This window comes from Sturnus vulgaris, chromosome 4 (assembly GCF_052056855.1).
Source record: "Sturnus vulgaris isolate bStuVul1 chromosome 4, bStuVul1.hap1, whole genome shotgun sequence".
Taxonomy (NCBI): Eukaryota; Metazoa; Chordata; class Aves; order Passeriformes; family Sturnidae; genus Sturnus; species Sturnus vulgaris.
In genome coordinates, this window is record NC_142246.1 from 30,752,829 (window position 1) to 30,770,907 (window position 18,079).

The window sequence follows — 18,079 nt, forward strand, 5'->3', positions numbered from 1 at the left end:
ATCACAATGCTGGAACTGACCTTTAGATAGTGCAGATTCAGCCAGCCTGAGTTAGTGAAACTGGATATTGTCATGGTTGCCCGGTATACAAATTATTGAGGAAAACTATTCCCTGTGGAAAACAAGCACGTAAAGACTTTAAAGTAATGTGCCTGTAAGCTTCAGTCATAGCCAAAATAAAGGATATGATACTGAATGACACTGGACAGATGAAATAAACCCAAGGGACCAGTGTATTTGAGATCTTAAAATGGCATAAAACTGTACAGCTGAGAAATCACCACCCAGTCTGACACACCTAGAACAAAACTGCCCTTATGATTATTTGTATTGCTAAAGCAGCAAGACAGTAAGAGAACCTCAGTCTGAACCTGATTCATAATTATTCTCTGAAGCATCTAAAAAAATTATTTATTCCTAGCTCGAATTAAAATATAAATGGATTTTAAAATGACTGCAATTTCTCTTCAGCTTGTGATCACAATACCAGCCTGGCTTCTCATGCTTCAATGATCTGTTCAAAGATGTCTCTGCTATTCTGGTTATACTATTAACTTCAGAACTTGCCCAAATGAATTGTCAGCCTCTCAGGCTGAAGGAGTCTGCACCCAGCCTTTTGGACTACATTTCTGGTTGTGCTCACTGTTACTTGGGTAAGAGAAATACCCAAGACAGCACCCACAAGAAGTAGAATTACAGAACATTGTTTGGTTTGAACTTCAGTGCATGTTACTGTACACATACCAGTAAACTTCTGGTTTAAGCTGCAGAGAGGGGTCCCTCCTCCCATTTTAGAGAACCAGGCATCAGTCAGGGTGAAACAAGTGATCACATTATTCTTCCGAGTTAACAAAGATAAACTGAAAAGCAAATTAGTAAAGACTTGTCTTACATAAAATTTCCACAGAGTGCTGACTGCTGTACAAACTGACTGGAGGTGGGCATTAGAAGGAGGACTAGTCAATCCAGAATCTGCATTAGTAATCAGCATCAAAAAATGTGGTGAATTTTCTTCTCCAGGACAATAATAAAACCAATACAAGGAAATCACAATGAGACCTGGACTAATATCTGTTCTTTCATAATGCTTATATACATTTTCTCCACCTCCTTTTTAAGAAACTGGATTAGAATATAGAGATTTTTATCCCTTGGTCAGTCTGGCCTCTCATACAGGCTCGTATCCCTTCAAGTCAGCCCCCAAAACAGCTCAGCTCTTTGCAGGATTCCCACTTCCCATACAGTTCCAGCCAGACAAGCAGCCCTTTTGCAGCTCACCTCTGCTGGAGGCATTACCCCCAAAAAAACTTCTCCTCTCTGCCTGTTCCCAATTGAAGTCTGTGCCAACCTTCCCACATTTTCGCCTCGATCCTGCCCAACCCTCAGGTGCAATGCAGGACACTGAGGACAGACACTCTTATTAACCCCTTCATATCAACATGCAGCACTTAATGCAAAGCTGCACAGGAGTAAATTTTCAGCAGGGATCTGAAGAAAATTCACATGACAATCTGGATGGGGGCAGGAAAGGCAAACAAGGATTTCAGGAGTTTGTGGCTTCAATTACAAAGGGAAGAAATAACAGGTCTTTTACAATTAGGATTGTGCACAAGCAGCTCAGAAACAACTGTAAGACAAAAGTGTAGCCCTTTGCTTTATTAGTCATCTAAACAGACAAAAGCTGATGTCAGAATTAGACAGATTAAGTCCCTTCCAAATATATGCAATGCAGCTTGCCTAAAGCCTCTATGCATTCCCTTCAACCATGACCCCACTGTTCAAATTCCCACTCTGGCTAATTTCCAGCTTGAACACATCCTTCTTGCCACTGTGTATTTGCAGTCTTCATAGACCAATAAGCAACATCACATTATCCTTGAAGATTTACCCCCTGGTAAATCCCCTTGTTAGACTCATCCAGCTTGTTAAAGAAATTCTCTTCCTACATTAACTGCAGATAAATTTGGGTCAGAAAAACCAGTATTTTTAAAATATACATATTTGTTTGCTTAGAATTTCCTTTCTTAAATTTACATTTGTTCATCTTTGCCATTGTTTACTCATCACCACATATACTGACTCTTACAATGAGGTTGAAGGTTCACAGTTTTCCAGTTCTGTCAGCCAGCAAATAAACCTCAAAAATCTTAACACCAATTCTCTTGTGACTGATTCAGCTTCCAAGACATACAGTTCATTGGTTTTAACAGTACATTTTCTTTCACACCAGATATGCTGTACAGTTGCACGACACTAAATGCAGAACAGTTTTCCTGAAATAGCAAAATAATAGTTGTAAACAACATAGTATTTGTATAGTGTGTGCTCTGATGCTGTTGCTTTATTTAGAAGACAAAAAATACACAAAATCTTTCTGGAGGTCATTTCTTGCCCGTGCATATTTTTGTGTGTGTGTATATGAAGGCATTTCTTTGGTTTGTAAATAGTTAGTTTGTCCATATAATTTTTTAAACATGCTGCATTGCTGAGTGAGAGGCACTTCAGGGTTTCATCAGCTCTTTGCTGTAATTGCTGTAATTGCAGTAATTGCTAATACTCTGTTCCACCATGAAGGATATCTGTTTACTGTGTTGTAAGAGCATCCTTAAGGGTGCACAGTGAACACATATTTAGAGAGAAAGAAAATTACCTTGAAAAGCAAATACAAAAATGGAGGTGGACAAAAGGCCACAGTAATAAGACAGTCCATTAAATTCACAGTTAAATCAATAGAAAAAGACAGAAAAATGGGATAAGTTTCTAGAGCACCCACCAACACTTAATGTGGTTGCAAGGGACAACTACATCAACTAGGGAAAAACATTCTTTTTTTAAGCTTTTTGCTATTATGTAACTTCTTTACAGTTAAGTTGTGCCCAAAGGGCTTTGCCTGTAAGAAAGGATACAAATCTAGGGGATGGTCTTGCAAGACACATGGATGCTACATTTTCAGGGATACCTCAAAGCCAATTAAAAATCCCATAACCAACAAAAAAGTCCCCAAAGAAACAAACCTACAAACAAAATAAACCAAAGAAAAAAAAAAATAACCACCCAAGCAATCAAAAAGCCAACCAAAAAAACCACCGAGCAACTAAATGATAAAAAACCCCCGAAACAAACAAAAAAATCACTGAACAAAACAAAACAAAAACACACAAAAACCCCAAAAAAAACCCTAAAACGAAAAACCAAACCCCTCCCCACCAAAAAAAAAAAAGTAAAAAAACCACAAACTCAAGAAACCCCAGTTCTGAATGTGTTCAGGCAATGAAATCAAGAAGAGCAGATATGTGCAGTGCACTATGCTGGAGTACCAACAGTCTGTCCTGGCCAGCACTGGCCAGCTCCACTTGCCCTCTCCCTCACCCTCCCCTGAGAAATCCAGCTCCCACCTCTCCACTGCCTTCTGCTTGCTCAGCCTTTAGGACCAGGAGCCCATGCAAGACAGCAGAACTTACAAGAAACAAGCACTTCAAGGGGCTGAACAACCGAGGGTGACTAGAGGGCAAAAAGTTAATTCCCATTTTTCTTGATGAAGAGGAATAATGTGTTTTTGGCACTCTCTAAAACAGTGAAACATTGCTATGATTCTACAAGCCACTGAGATTTTTGCCTTTCATAAATATTTGATCAGAAAAGACGCATTTTCCTCTCCACCCCACATCTACCTTGTTTCAAGCACTCATTCCTCCTTCTAAGTTGTAACCACTGAGAGGTCTTTATCACACTGTTCTGTGTGGAGGATGGTATCTTCTTCCTCCTTACACACAGCATCTGCAAATCAGTGGTTGCTTCGTCTCCCCAAGAGAAAGTGTGTCTTCTAGTACATGTCATTGTAGGCCCAAGGCTCAGTTTCTGAATTTTTCTTAAAAATTCTGTTGTGCGTATTGACCCAAGCTTTAAGGTTCATCTGGTGTACTTTAAATTTTTTCCTTAGCCCTGGAGAAAAATGCAAAGCTAACAACATCATGGGTAATAAGAGATGGAAAATGCCTTCTTCATGATTAAATATACATTCATACTAGAGTTTATGTCCCTAATTCAGCTGTTTTCTTGGTTTAATCAGGAAGTTATTTTCCTTGATTTGTCTATCTTTTTCTTTTGTTTTTTTGTCTTTTTTTTTCTTTCTCCAGGACTTAAGAACTTAAGAAATGCATAAATATAATAGTTGTTCAGAGTGAGATGCATAAATGCCTCTGGTATTTAAACTGCCTCTCACACAGCATAGGATATTCTTTGCCAACTCAGCTATCTACTTCTTTGTTTTTCAGTTCCCAAAGAGCAAGAGGGGCCTTAGAGGAGAGGATTACAAGATCCATGTTCCAAGTGTATCCAAATGCCACTTTAATCCAAATTCCATTTTAAAAATCTTTCATTCTAGTCAAAACCAGAACACAACTAGCTTACTAAGGAAGAGCCATAAAAAGGCTTTCACAATGGTAACAAGAACATTTTGTTGCTATTAAAGCCATAAATCATCACACAGAAGATGAATTTCATGATGATTACTTCACTTGCTTTTACCTAAAGTAACAGGATAGGTATTAGGAATAATATAACAGAAAAGGCAGAAAGATGAAAGAGGATGTGACATCTATACAGGGCTTCTCCTTCCTCTTCTACCTCACTGGCTGATTTCCCTTGTAATACTGACATCAGGACAAATGACTCCCTGATGGAGCTGTTCCAGGGTCTCCAACACTACTCCTGCCCAAGCAGATCCTACTCCTTGAAGCATGACAGGAATTGCACATTTCGACAGTAGATCTGCCTCCCTTCCTTCTAGAGTAGATTCTCCCAGTAGCAGTGTCTACAGAAAAGTCATCTTAAGGTCCAGACACCTAAACCATATTACTTTCTCTTTTTATTCTTTTGTTTTGTTTTGTTTTTGTATCTGCTTCTACTGAGCATAGCTTTACACTCATTCAAACATAACAGGAACATATAGCACAGCTGGCAATTTTGAAGAGGCTACAGTAATCAGAAAGGAGTAAAAGAAGAAAGAAAGAAAGAGCTGGATCTTGTCTAGCCAAAGAAAAATAAGGTTTTGTTATGTTATTAAGCACCCTCTTTTTCATACCCATTTGGAAAGTGTATTTGTCTCCCAAAAGAAAATGATTGTATGTCAGAGTGATTTCCAATGGAAACATAAGGCATATGACAGAGGGACAAAGGGCTCATGCGAGAAGAAACCTTTCCCAGATTTTTTAACCTGCCTCTCCTGACAGACTTCAAAAAGCAGAAAGGATCGTAAAAAGAGAATTTACCTTGATTTGGCTCTTTCTCATGTCCATCAACTCCATACATGAAATGAGAAGACTCCAGCAAAACTTCCAGGCTCTGGCATCTAGGTGTAGAACAGACCTTGCCTAGAAGCACAAGAAAAGCATCTGGAAATACAGGTTCTCTACTTTCACAAAAAAATTTCATTTAAGAAAAAAACACTCGTCAAGAAATCTTGACAAAACTCAGATATCCTTTCCTAGAATGGGAACACCAGACATTGCTTCAATGTGAGCTGAGTCACTTCTCACAGGAAGGATATGGTTGTGGAGTTCAGGAGCTCGCATGCAATCCTGGGGCTCCCCTATGAAGGTCCATAAACATAAACACTATTTTGCTCATTAACACGGGAAGGCACCAGGCTAAAGCCTGGCAGTGCAGGGTCTCAGGGCTGTCTGTGCCTTGACCCTGGCTGTATCTGCAGGGGACAGTAACTCCTCCTACCCCAGCCTGCTATCAACACTGGGCTCCACACCCTGTTCTGCATAACCCCGAGGATCCCTTCTGATTGCTGGTCTACAGATCTGTCCAAAGCCCGGTTACTCATTGTGTTCTTAATGTCTAAATTCAGAATGGAATTTGTAGAAAACAAACATACACAAAACCATAACAAGCCCTTCCTCCCCCAGCAGGAATTCTCCACTGCAGACAGCATGTATGCTTCCTTGGTTTTTCAGCAGATTGGGAACCCGTGCTATCATCTTCATTATAAATTTTAATTCCACTACACTGAAGTTCACCTTTCACTTTAATGACAACATACTTTCTGGGTTATGTCCTCCAGCTTTGCTCTGAAATAAGCCAGCGTCATGTAACTCCAGGTCACAATGCATGTTCATTAAAGGCAGTGCCACCCCTGTCACGGCCATGCAAATGCAGGCTAACCTGAGGAGTCACACAGAAAAGAGACATTAAACAGCTCGTGACTCAATGAAATAAATTAAAAAAAAAAAAAAAAAAAGTCACAACTTATTTTCAAGTCTGGAGTTTGATCACACATTGGAACATGTCTTCCAATACTGGGAATATATACACACGATTTTACTAGACAGTCCTCTAAATCTAGATTGTGTCTCAAACACACAGGATAAAATAAGGCACAGATTGTCTCTGGGCTCATCAGTAGCATGTAGGCCTGTGAGGAACGCCTAACAATTTAATTTTGCCCTCTTTTCTCAAGCCTTTTCCATTTCCTGTTTCTGTGCTGCATGGTAGAAGAGTACCTTAAATTCAGTGATTGCCATTGCTGCAAAAAACATATGGGGAAGAACATAGTAAGGGAAAATGGCTCTGTCCTCATCCTTAAGGGCCACCCATATTTAAGCCCCACTTCTGGGATGCAGCGATCAATTCCATCAGATTTATTGGCATTTTTTTATGTGGACTTCACAGATTACATTTAAGCGTTCAGATTAAAAAATATTTAAATAAAAATGTTCTCCTTCTGCTACTGCCCATATTTTTATTTGCTTTTAAGAAAATGCATGACAATGGAACACACCTGAAAACAATTCTAGTGATCACTGAAAGGGTGACAGCAAAATTTGGAATTTTCCTTTGAAAAAAATCACATTATAGATGACAAAACCCACTGAAACAAGAAAAAGCACTGTGAAATCAAATGCATTTCGTTTTCTTTTACTCTCAACATGCCTACACGCAACAGGCATCCAACAATGAAGTAAAAAAATCCACAACTGTGCCTAGGATTTAATGTAATTTAAATTTCATTTAAATTACAGGTCTGTTTCCACTGTTTCTTTGGTTTACTCCTCAAAAATTTTTAAATATCAAAAGATCTGGTAGTCCCCTACAGTAAGATAGCTCAGCACTACGTGGTGAATTTTCCTAGTGATTCTTGAAAAAATTTACTAACAGTGCATAAGACAAATACACCATAAACAAAGTCTGACACCTGTTTTACTTGGAGACCACAGAGCTATATCAAATTAAGGTAAATTGATAAATAATAGGAAAATTTCAGCTCATAACTTCGTGAACGCTGTTGTTCTTAATAAGAATACACATGGAAAAAAGAGTACCTTCAACCTGTTATATAAATTACATTTTATTTCAGCAGGTTAATCAGTAAGAGAAAAAAACACCATCATTTTACTAATGATGGATCTTCTCTCTATACTGACAGTTACAGGTAGTTATAACAGATGATATTTTTTTGTTCATTTTCTTATCTGGGATACTTTGTTGCAGGCAAACAAAAATCATCATAGAGCACATGCTTATCCCAAGAAATACCACTGAGACCACGGCCTAAATGTCTGGTGAGAATCAAAGCAAGATATACAAATAAATCCTCTTGTATGATAGGAGACACACAGTTCTTCATAACTAACAATCCACATGACAGGCAAAATGACAGATATATTTCTGTATGATAGGGCAACCTGGCAATCCGTTTTCTCATATAAGGAAAAACCCTACAGAACCTGGAAAATGATAGAAAAAAAGAAAAGAGATAGTTAATAGCAGTGAAAGAAGCTCATAGATATTATATACAAAGATAGGTGAACACATCATGAAAGACTTTAAAATTTTGATTTAAAAAAATAACCTTTTGCAAACTTCTCTCAGAAAATGAAAAAAAGAAAAAGAAAAAAAACCCACACAAATCTTCATACTTGTACTGGAACATTTTGCACTGTTTATTTTGTTTATTTTACTTTATCCAGCAGACAGCTTTTTTGCTGCTTTGTATTTTGGGTCATTTCCTCCAGATACATATTAAAAAATGTACTCAAATTGAACAAAACCAGTCAATCATGCTACATAAATTTTGCTAATAAAAGTAGTTTTGTGTTCAAATTATCCCACATCTCTTGTGAAGTAAAAAGCTCAGGAGTTGACTTTTCGATAACTTCTTCCCCATAAAATCACAAGAGTTTTGAGTTATAATGATATAGCTGCAAGTTCAGCCATCTCAATTAAAACACTTTAAGTATTATATCTAGATTCTCCATTAGTCAGACAATTGTTCACCGAAGATAATTTAAAGTGGAGTCAGTCTGCAAATAAATTGTTGGGTCACTAGGTATAGAATAGAAAATTTCTCAACAGACTTATTAAAAATATTAATAACTACCACTCTATCTGTAACCTTGAGTTATACTCACAGATAAAAGAGCAAGTCATTTTCCACCTCCATTGCTTTCTTATTGTGTCAGCTGAATTTGCTACAAAATGCTAATAAAAGGAGTTTTTATTCTTTGAACATTGCTTTGATCCATTAACTAGATGAAAAGCACTAGTTTATTTCATATAAAACACTGACTTGAAAACATTATCAAATAAGCCAGATAGAATAAAGATAAGGAAAAAAAGTCTTTTTAGGGAATGATATGTTTTAGGGGAATATCACAGGAATCCAAGTCAAAACGTTGGTCACCCATTTTCAGCAATGAAATTACACACTTGTTCCAAAACAAATCCAAAGGATATGTGCAACTGTCTAAGAAATCACAATGATATAAATATAGCTAAAATCTGCTATGAAATTCTAAATCAAAAATCTTCTCTGAAACGGATCGCTATACCAATTTCAGTAATAATTCATATAAATTCAACAAAGTCAATGCACAGTATCAAAGTGACAGCCTTTATCCTGTGTCCCAGATCATATAAAAACTATATGACAACTTTATATGATGTTTTACTATATTTGGATTTTAAAACAAGCCTAAAAGGAGTATGTCTTTTCATAATGGAGATCAAAGTTATATGAAAAGTTCTAGAGATTTTATCGATAGCAGGAAATTCAAACTTTAGAGACAACATACCTTCAGCAGACCTTGTAGCAAAACACTACTGAAATTAATCACTCATGTCAACAAAGTAGATGTGGATCTAATCAACATAATTGAAGTTGATGGTACTAAAAATTGCTGGGTAATATATAACTTTACCAGGCATAGATGACTTTTTAACACAATGTCTGCACTTTCATATGTAGGTTATTGCTACAGAATTTTTCATAGTTGAAGTCCCAGAAAGTAAAAAATTTAGATAAGGTGAAATTGGCAACAGAAAAGTGATCAAACACTTCACCCAGTACATCACAGAATCATTGGGGTTGGCAAGGGCCTTAAAGATCATCCAGTTCCAATGCCCCAACATGGGCAGGGAGCCTTCCACTAGACCAGGTTGCTCAAAAGCCCCATCCAACCTGGCCTTGAGCACTTCCAGGGATGGGGTATCCACAACTCTCCTGGGCATCCTGTGCCAGTGCCTCACTGCCCTCATAGTGAAGAAAATTACTAAAGAAATCATCCATTTGCACTTCATTTACCTGCATGCTCTGAATTTAAGTAATTCCCTAAGTTTTTCCATAAATTTGAGGTTTTCTACCAAGAGTGGGGTAACTGTTCATGCCTGTTTTTCAAGAGCTGTAAAAAAACATCATTTGACCATGTCAGACTAATAGGTATTGCATCACAGGTTGCGTTACAAATATTATAAATTCTTGTTTTATGTAAAAGTTTAAAAGAACTTAGGCCAGAAGCCTGGTCCATATAAATAATTATACTCTTGTGAATGGTTTCTAGCATTTTCATGATTATAAGCTAATTGGGCATCTTTTTAAAAATAAACTAGTGAGAATAAGTACACTTTTTGGTAACCATCACAATTCTCAAGGAGTAAAGATTTTTATGTTACTTTTGACTCTTCCATAATGCATGCTGTCTTCTCATGCAGTTTTGATTTGTATTTTGTCACTTCTTCCATTTTGTTTTAGAATGCAAAACAATTTCAGCAAAATGAGAATTTTTACTTTCAAAAATTAATCATGGATTAACGATGTCAGATTTCTAAGCCAGTAGATTTAAATGGCATCCCCTTAGTGACTGTGTGTACTACAAGTGGTGCTTATTGACTGATTAATCACCAGGTTTCTTTTATACTGTTTTAATGTCTTCCCATTTTTCTTCATCTTTTTTAAGAGACCTGGGAAGTTTCTTGTTGAAAGAGGGGAGTAATTGCCAGGAAAGAGCATGCTCTGAAAAAGTAGAGAGCACAAAATAATAAATACCTCTGTCTTATTGTGCCAGGCTGAGGATTCAAGGACAGAAATGAAATTAAATCTGCAAGTGCAGAAATTAAATGTTAGGGTGAAACTGCCTCAGAACTGAGGAGAAATTCTGTAGCTGAGCTTGAGGATTGTGACTAGCTCAGACAAACAAACTGGATTTCCCAGCAAGTGGATGGGATGTGTAGAGGGAGATAAATACTAAAAAAAGCTGCAAGATTATTAAGAGTTAGATAAGCACAAGCCCACACAAATATCTTGACATGAGGATGCAAAACCAGCAGATGAAATGAATGCAATCAGCCCTGAATAGGACGTGTGAAGAATCACAAGGCACAGGTCATGTTACCTGGAACAAGCTGGACCAAGTGACAGAGTGATGTAGTGCTGACCAATGGTTTAAATAATATTTTACAGCCTCCCATCACCACTCCAGATTTTTCCTGAGCAGATACAGGAAACACTACATGTCTTACATGTTCTGAATAATATTCACTACCTCAATATAGCAGGTATCCTTGTTGCAGTTTCAAAAAAAAAAAACAAAAAAAACCAAACCAGCAAATTCTTCCTCTGAAGGCAGAATTGCCCTCTCACGCCTCATTGCCTCTGAAATATATATTCAGGTACAAGAGTAATAGAGACAGCATTTCTATTCCCTGGATGTATTGTATCTTTTCCACATGGAGGAAACATTTCTCAGAGCTGTTACTTGTCTCTTTGAAGAGCACTGTATTGAAAACAGAAAAGTGTTTTTTGATTACTGAGCAATACCAAATGTGTTCAATCCTTTCTAAAGAACCTCTGATGTGTCACTTGTTTAGTCTTTGAGGAAAACATCAAACTTTGAGATCCCTGAGAAGATTAAGTAACCTTTGTTGAACTCGTGGTTTATTTTGTGACTAGGTTTTATATTGACACAAGTCTTAACTACCTGAGGATTTACTAAAACTAATATGGATGAAATCTAGTGCACCACACTGAGAGAGAATTAAAAGGTTACAGCAGAAATTGTCACCAAATCCAATTTGTTTACTAGTGAAACAAAAAGAATAGAAAATAAATTAGAGTATGAAATGTATGTTGAAAGAAGTAAGGAAAATTAATATAAAGAGCTGCTGAGCAGTACACCATTGCCAGCTCAGAAAAATTACTTATTTGGCCTTTTAAGCCTCTATTTCATCATAAACATTCTCTCCTTCCAGAATTCAAGTTTAGAAACTGCTCACAGTGGCACGTCACTTGGATGATTTAGTGGAAGTTTTGTAATTTTCACAGGCAAATGGGGGAGGTAAATCACTGTAATGAACCCTATTATCATCTACAAACTGTATCCAAGCCTAGCCTGGGAGTACTGGGTGACATCTCTGTGTGTGTGTGTGCAAGGGGAGAAGGGTGTGTGTGCAAACACAAACAAACAAAAAGCCCCCAAACCTAGAAGTTGTTGTTTGTAGACTCAAGCCTGAAAAGGTTTCTGGAAACACTGCAGACAATGCAAACTGTTTAAAAATCTCTTCCTTGATTTGATGATACTCTAATTGAAGAAAATGCCTATATTTACTGAATAAAAAATTAAAAGTAACTATGTTGCTGATTCTTTCTTTTTTATTGTGAGATTGTATAGTAGCAAAACCATTCAATAGTTAGTATAGCATCTGAGGATTTCAATTCAGATTAAATCTTTGTGTTTTCCCATCAATTCTAATTGCAAATGATTCCACATTTTTAACGGGCCCATTGTGAAGTGCTCCTTAGCATTACATCATGGAATTGTGTCATTGCTATTTCAGTCAAGTTTTATTCCACTGATTTCAGTTCATTAATAACAGCCTAAAACTAGAATATTGACTACACACAATAATCCTATGCTTCTCCATTTTAAGCATTTTAACCTCTTCCAATCCCCCAAACTCAGCACCTCACCCTACCTCTTGGCTCATTCTCATCTAGATTCCTGTCAAAGACTACCAATTTCAAAACTACCAATTTCAATTTTTCCCATTAATTTCAACCATTTCCATTGTAATTTCTCCATGCATTCTCTGAGGCTGAATGCATTTTTCTGCTTTTCTACACTTGGTAAGAACTGCACTGACTGGATTTTAATACTTAAGCTTTACTACAGTCAATTCTTTTTGTAGTCCCTTTTCAGATCAGTGATTTCAATTCAAGACATGTTTTTTCTATTCCCCATATTTAAACAAAAGGACAGCATTCACTCAGACTGACAAAAGAGTCATATAAAAGAATACAAGAAGATATTGAAAGGTTTTAAAGTCGCTGCCAAGGAGGAAAAAAATAAACACACAATAGCAGAATATTCAAAGGTGACTATAAAAATATATAATAAGAAAGTGAATGTTATTTCTATTTTTAAACCATTCTGTATGCTCTGTTAAAGGAGTTTGCTATTTCCCTGACTGTAATAGATTCCTGTATAGAAGAAAAATGCAAATCAAATTTAAATGTTAAGTATACAGGCTGAATTTGGTCAGCATAGTAAGAACACCAAAGAAATGGGTGGGCCACAATCGGTGCAGATTTCTGAGTTTGCTTAATAAATAAGCATTGCAATGGCATATAAAAACAGGCTACAGCCTTAAAAAAAAGAATACCAGCTAACAATCTGAATGTGCAGATACATTATGGCTTTTGGCAGAGCTTTTATTTTATTTCAGGAGTATTTAAACCTCTATAGTTAAAGCAAGTAAATGGTATCTGCCAGGAACTGTAGAACAGTGCTCAGAGGGCAGGGCAGAAGAGTGGCATGTTGTCACGACACTATAAAATGCCAGTGCCATGGAAATCCTTATTCTTAACATTTTAAATGCAGACTTGAGGGAAGCAGAAAGCAACTACAAATAACAGTGGCAGTTCTGTTTCCTCAGTGCACACAGGTGTGGTAATCCAGAGTGCCCTCTCTCTAGCAGCCTTGCTTGTTCCTGCACTGCTCACACACTGGAACAATCTACATCAGTCAGCTCTCAATAGCAGTTTCTGGGGACCAGTATCCTGAAGAATCACAGGACAAAGAAATGGACACGGCAAACAAATAGACCAGAACAGTCTGAGATAAGCAACCTCGCTCTGTATGTAGCAAGCTAGGTCTCAGTATGATCTACACTAGATGCATTGATTTAGACGTCTTGGAGCCACTGAAGACAAAGGCCAGTACTAACTCTCCTGTCTCAGCAACAGTGGTGTGTGACTGTGGGCTTCAAAAAGTATCAGTTTCTGATCAGGATTTATAGCCCTGAACCTTAGCCATTCTCATCTCCCCAGCTTCAAAATTAGTTCCAAATTAATCTTTAAATTATGAGGTACCATGCTCAAAACAGTCAATTACAATATACAGCATTTCACTTTCCTACCCTAAAATATAGAGAAGTGGAAATTAGTTATCTTTTCTGCTTGCAAAGTTTCAAAGATAATTTTCTAATTACCCTGGAAAATGCTTTAACAATTATATAATATGCCATTCTACAGTGAGAAGCTACTATTTCTTCCTTTTGAGGCCATTTCATATTGGAGGAGAAGAGAGTATTAATGCAGAGAAGAGTCTTAGGGTGTAGTTTCATTTCTAAATGAAATTCCCTATCCCAGCCATGTGGTGAATGGCATCTCACCTTAGAAACCCTAAAGCCAGAAGCAAAAGCAGACTGTGTTGCCCAAGAGTTGTCATAACAGTGCTCTCTGAATACGAAAACTGTGCCCTAAGGCAGTGCTGAATGAAGAATTAAAGAGCTGGCACATTTCCCATCAATCTCTTACATCATCTGCCCAAACCCCATACTCATAGAGAGGATGCGATTTACAGAGTTGTTTTATGACTTATACCATGTAGGTAGGAGATGCCACAGATTGCCACATAACTAAAAAAAACCACTGAAATAAAAGACTTGTCAGGGGAAAAAAGCTGCACATAAAACATGGCAAAATTTCAGCACTCTGAATCACTCCTCTAAAAGATAGAAGGAACAACAAACATTTTTTTTTTTTTTTGTAGTTCAGCATTACAACCAAATGTGATGTAATGAAGAGTAGATACCTCTTGCCACAGGATGAGCTGCAACAAACCTGCTGCCACAGCAGTTTAACTGTGAGGAAGTGGAATTGCCCCATAGGTGTATCAGCAAGATTTGTGTACTGAACAAAAGCTGTCAAGGCAGGTTTATGGGGATAACTAAATAACTGTGTCAGTGTGCTGGGAGAACAGCCCAAGAGGCTGGCAAATGTGATGGTGAAAATGTCTCTGAGCACCACAGTGGAGAGGAGCTGTGGGTTTCCAGGGTTTCCATTCTTTCCTAGAGTGATCAAGAGCCATCAGCATCATAACTGTTCTTCAGCATAACAGGGGAATTATGAAGGTCTCAAAAGAGTAAGGAACAACACCAGACAGAATCTGCACCCACTTAATTTAATGCTAAGCATTCAAATGAGCAGCTGCTCCTACTCTCTGAACTACTGCTCACCACAAAAACACACTGCCAGTTGGCTTACCTCATTTTTTTTCCACCTCAGTTCTGAGACAGTTTCAGCTTTTCACTACAGAAATACCTATTGTGATTGAGCAGAATAGAGTCTGCACTTACATATTTCATGCAGCTTCTGGGCTTCTCTGAAGGAGAGAAGGGCACCAAAACATAAAGGATATCAGAAGCTGCTGCTTCTCCGCACCACAACTTACTTACCTCTCTGTTCCAGTACAGCCCTCCAAGGCCTTCCTCCCATATTTGTATTCAAGTCAGTCCCTTCCAAGATATATCTGCCATCAGCCTCCATAACCATTTCCTCTGATGGAAGAAAACCACACTGTACCATGGTGAAAATTTCTCCAGAAGGAGACAAATATACTATACTTCCATCTATCTTTTCAGATGGACAGTGCTCCCTCAACTCATCTAATGTCCTGTGTAGTTTTAAAGAGCTTCTCTACAGGAAAGGCAAACTAGGAGCCAAGGAAAACCTGAGCCCAGGCTGTGTCCACACCAACCAGACCACAGTCTCACAGGACCTAAAAGCAGCAGGCAGAGCCAGATGCTGACAACAGGTTCAACTGATAGCCCTAGACAGGACAAAAAGAGGACTCAGGCCTGGCACTCATCCAGAGAGGCCAGGTTGCATCAACAGGAGACAGGACCAAAACCTGGACTACAACATCAGTTCAAGATCAGCCAGGAATCTTGGCTGGAGACAGAATGAGCAACAGGCACATGCCAAACATAACTCAAGCAAAAGCAAATCAGGACTCCTTTATGACAGATCAGACAAGTTCTGTGTTTCTTCATATAATAAGATCTCTGCCAGCATCGGTCATTATAGTGAAGTCAACTCTGATTTAAATTATTATAATATGGAGTGGCTGGCCCAAGCGATTTGCTTGTTCTTGTGCCTTGATCTTATCTTATGCAGCTTTCATGTAAAGCATCATTTATCTTCACTCGGCTGTACTTTAAAAATGTGTACGTAGAAAAGTGTAGAAAATGTGAGGGCAGAGAGACCAGACTCAGAGGATGCAACAAACAATACCAAACTGCCTTTAAGATTGTCTGACTGACTCTGAATGCTGATCAGTGTGAAGGAGCCTGATGTTGTTAGATCTGCTCCTCTGCAGTTTTCACAGCTTGCTTGTTTTGGGAGGCATGTTAGAGTCTCTATCTCTTCAGGATGTGAGTAAACACATGCAAAACCTTAAAGAGCGGCATTTTCTAGTATGAGACGTCTCTGTCAAAGTGAGAGGGAGGAAAAAGAAAGCTGTCCCACTCCCTGGTGGCAATGGGAAGGCGGTTCTTGGTGGAGACTGACCCACATCCTGATGCCCATCTCCAACTCTGTAGGAAACAAATCCAACACACAAAGTAGCAGCACTAGTCTTCTCAATGTATCATGGCCCTTGGTGGTGCTTGGGTCACCCTTAGCTCTCATATAGGGTATTCTGGTAGGACATCTTCAGTCCCCTTCTCAAGAAGTGCTCCCTTCCCTAAGCATTGCTCTCACCACACAAGCAGCCTTGGTCCAGAGTACGCTCTTGCCTAAAATGGGATGGATGGAGTGATATCTCTGTTCCCCTGTGGGTCTAAATCGCAAATATGTCACTGAACATCCCGGGGATGAGAGAAGTAACAGTAGTTCCTGCATGGACCAGGTTCCCTTTCTTTGAAGCAAAATCCTGGGCTGATTCTCATCATCACTCTATCTTCTGGTTAAAAATACCTGACCTTGTGAAACTTCACAGCTCTCTCTGGGCAGCCAGCCCCTCCCTATCCAGTGAAACATCCGTGGAGGACCAGGCAGTTCTGCCTGTCTCCACGTGTGGCTGCCCTTGATCTGATATCCCCCTGATACTGGCTCCTCCTATTTTTAATCTTCTCCCACAGCTTGATAACCTACTTGTTATGCACCTACACGGACACATGCACTAAACTGCCGGGGAGATGGAGGGCGGGCGCTGGTGGTGGGTGGATGTGGATGGCAGGGTGTGCTCACCAGCACCCTCTGCTCAGGAGCTGCGGCGCCGCTCTGAGGGATTCCTCCTGCAACCTCCTCTTTTAGTGCGGGCTGCTGCTCCCCATCTCCAGTGATGGATGGGCTTTGCTCTCCTCGGGAAGCAGTTGGAAGGAATGCTCTGTAGCGCCGACACATCTCTCCCCGTCTGCTGTTTATCGGGGCGGCGGGAAAACACACTGCTGGAATATTGAGCATTTAATATGTCAGTAAGTGATCAAATAAATCAGCTCTTCCCTCACGAAACACAAGCGCTCTCATTCACCAGCGGGAGGCTGAGCGGCGGCGCTCCTCGCTCCGCTGCCCGCGCTGGTGTAAGAAAACCGTGGGTGTGTGGGAAGCTCGGGGTTTCCCTGGCTCACTCAGCCGTGCAGGCTGGGACTGCGGTGCCTGCCAGGGCGGGAGTGCCGCTGCTGCCGCTGCCGCCACCGCCCTGCCTGTCCGCGCCCCTCCGCGGCTGCGGGCCGGCCGCTCCCGCCGTGTCCTGTCACACCCGCCGCTTTACGTAACTGCTGGCCACAGCGGTGGCTTTGGTTGTCCCTCACCTCGGGCTGCCACTGGACACAGCACCGTGCGGCTGGGCGCTGGCTGCGCCGCATGAGCCCCTCCCGCCCCGCGCAGGACACCGGCTGCGCTCCGCAGCGCCCGGCGGAGGCTGCGCCGCGCCAGGAGCAGCCCCGTGCTCCCGCTGCGGACCCCCCGCTTGAGAGCTCTCCGCTTGAGGACCCCCCGCTTGCCCCCCCCGGCGCAGCCCCCCCATGAGCGCTCCGGGCGGGATGGCGGTGGGAGCGCGGGGCCGTCCCTGGCCGCCGGCACCGCGCCCAGCCCTGCGCTCAGCGGAGAACAGCGCGCACTGCCATCCGCACTCGCAGCCCGTTATCCTGAATGGGAGAGTGATTCCCATGCCCAGTTTGCTCAGAGATTTTCAACGGCTCTATACCATGCAAGCGAGAAGATTCAGTCAAAAGAAACTGCCTTTTTTTTTTTTTTTTTTTTTTTTTTTTAATTTATTTACGCGAGCGCCCACCGCACGAGAGGGTGAAGGGATCCCCTATTCGATCAACTGGGTCCTCCTCAGGGCTGGGCAATGGCTCCCTATTCCCTTCTTTCTTTGTAGGGAATGCTGCTTTTGGGGACCAGGTGAGCCAGACCTCACCGGGCTCGTAGGGGTGGCACAGGGCATCCCCGTACCTTTCCCTGTGTGTTTCCCGTGCAGATCGCCCCCGCTGCCCAGGGTGCGGGGGAGGA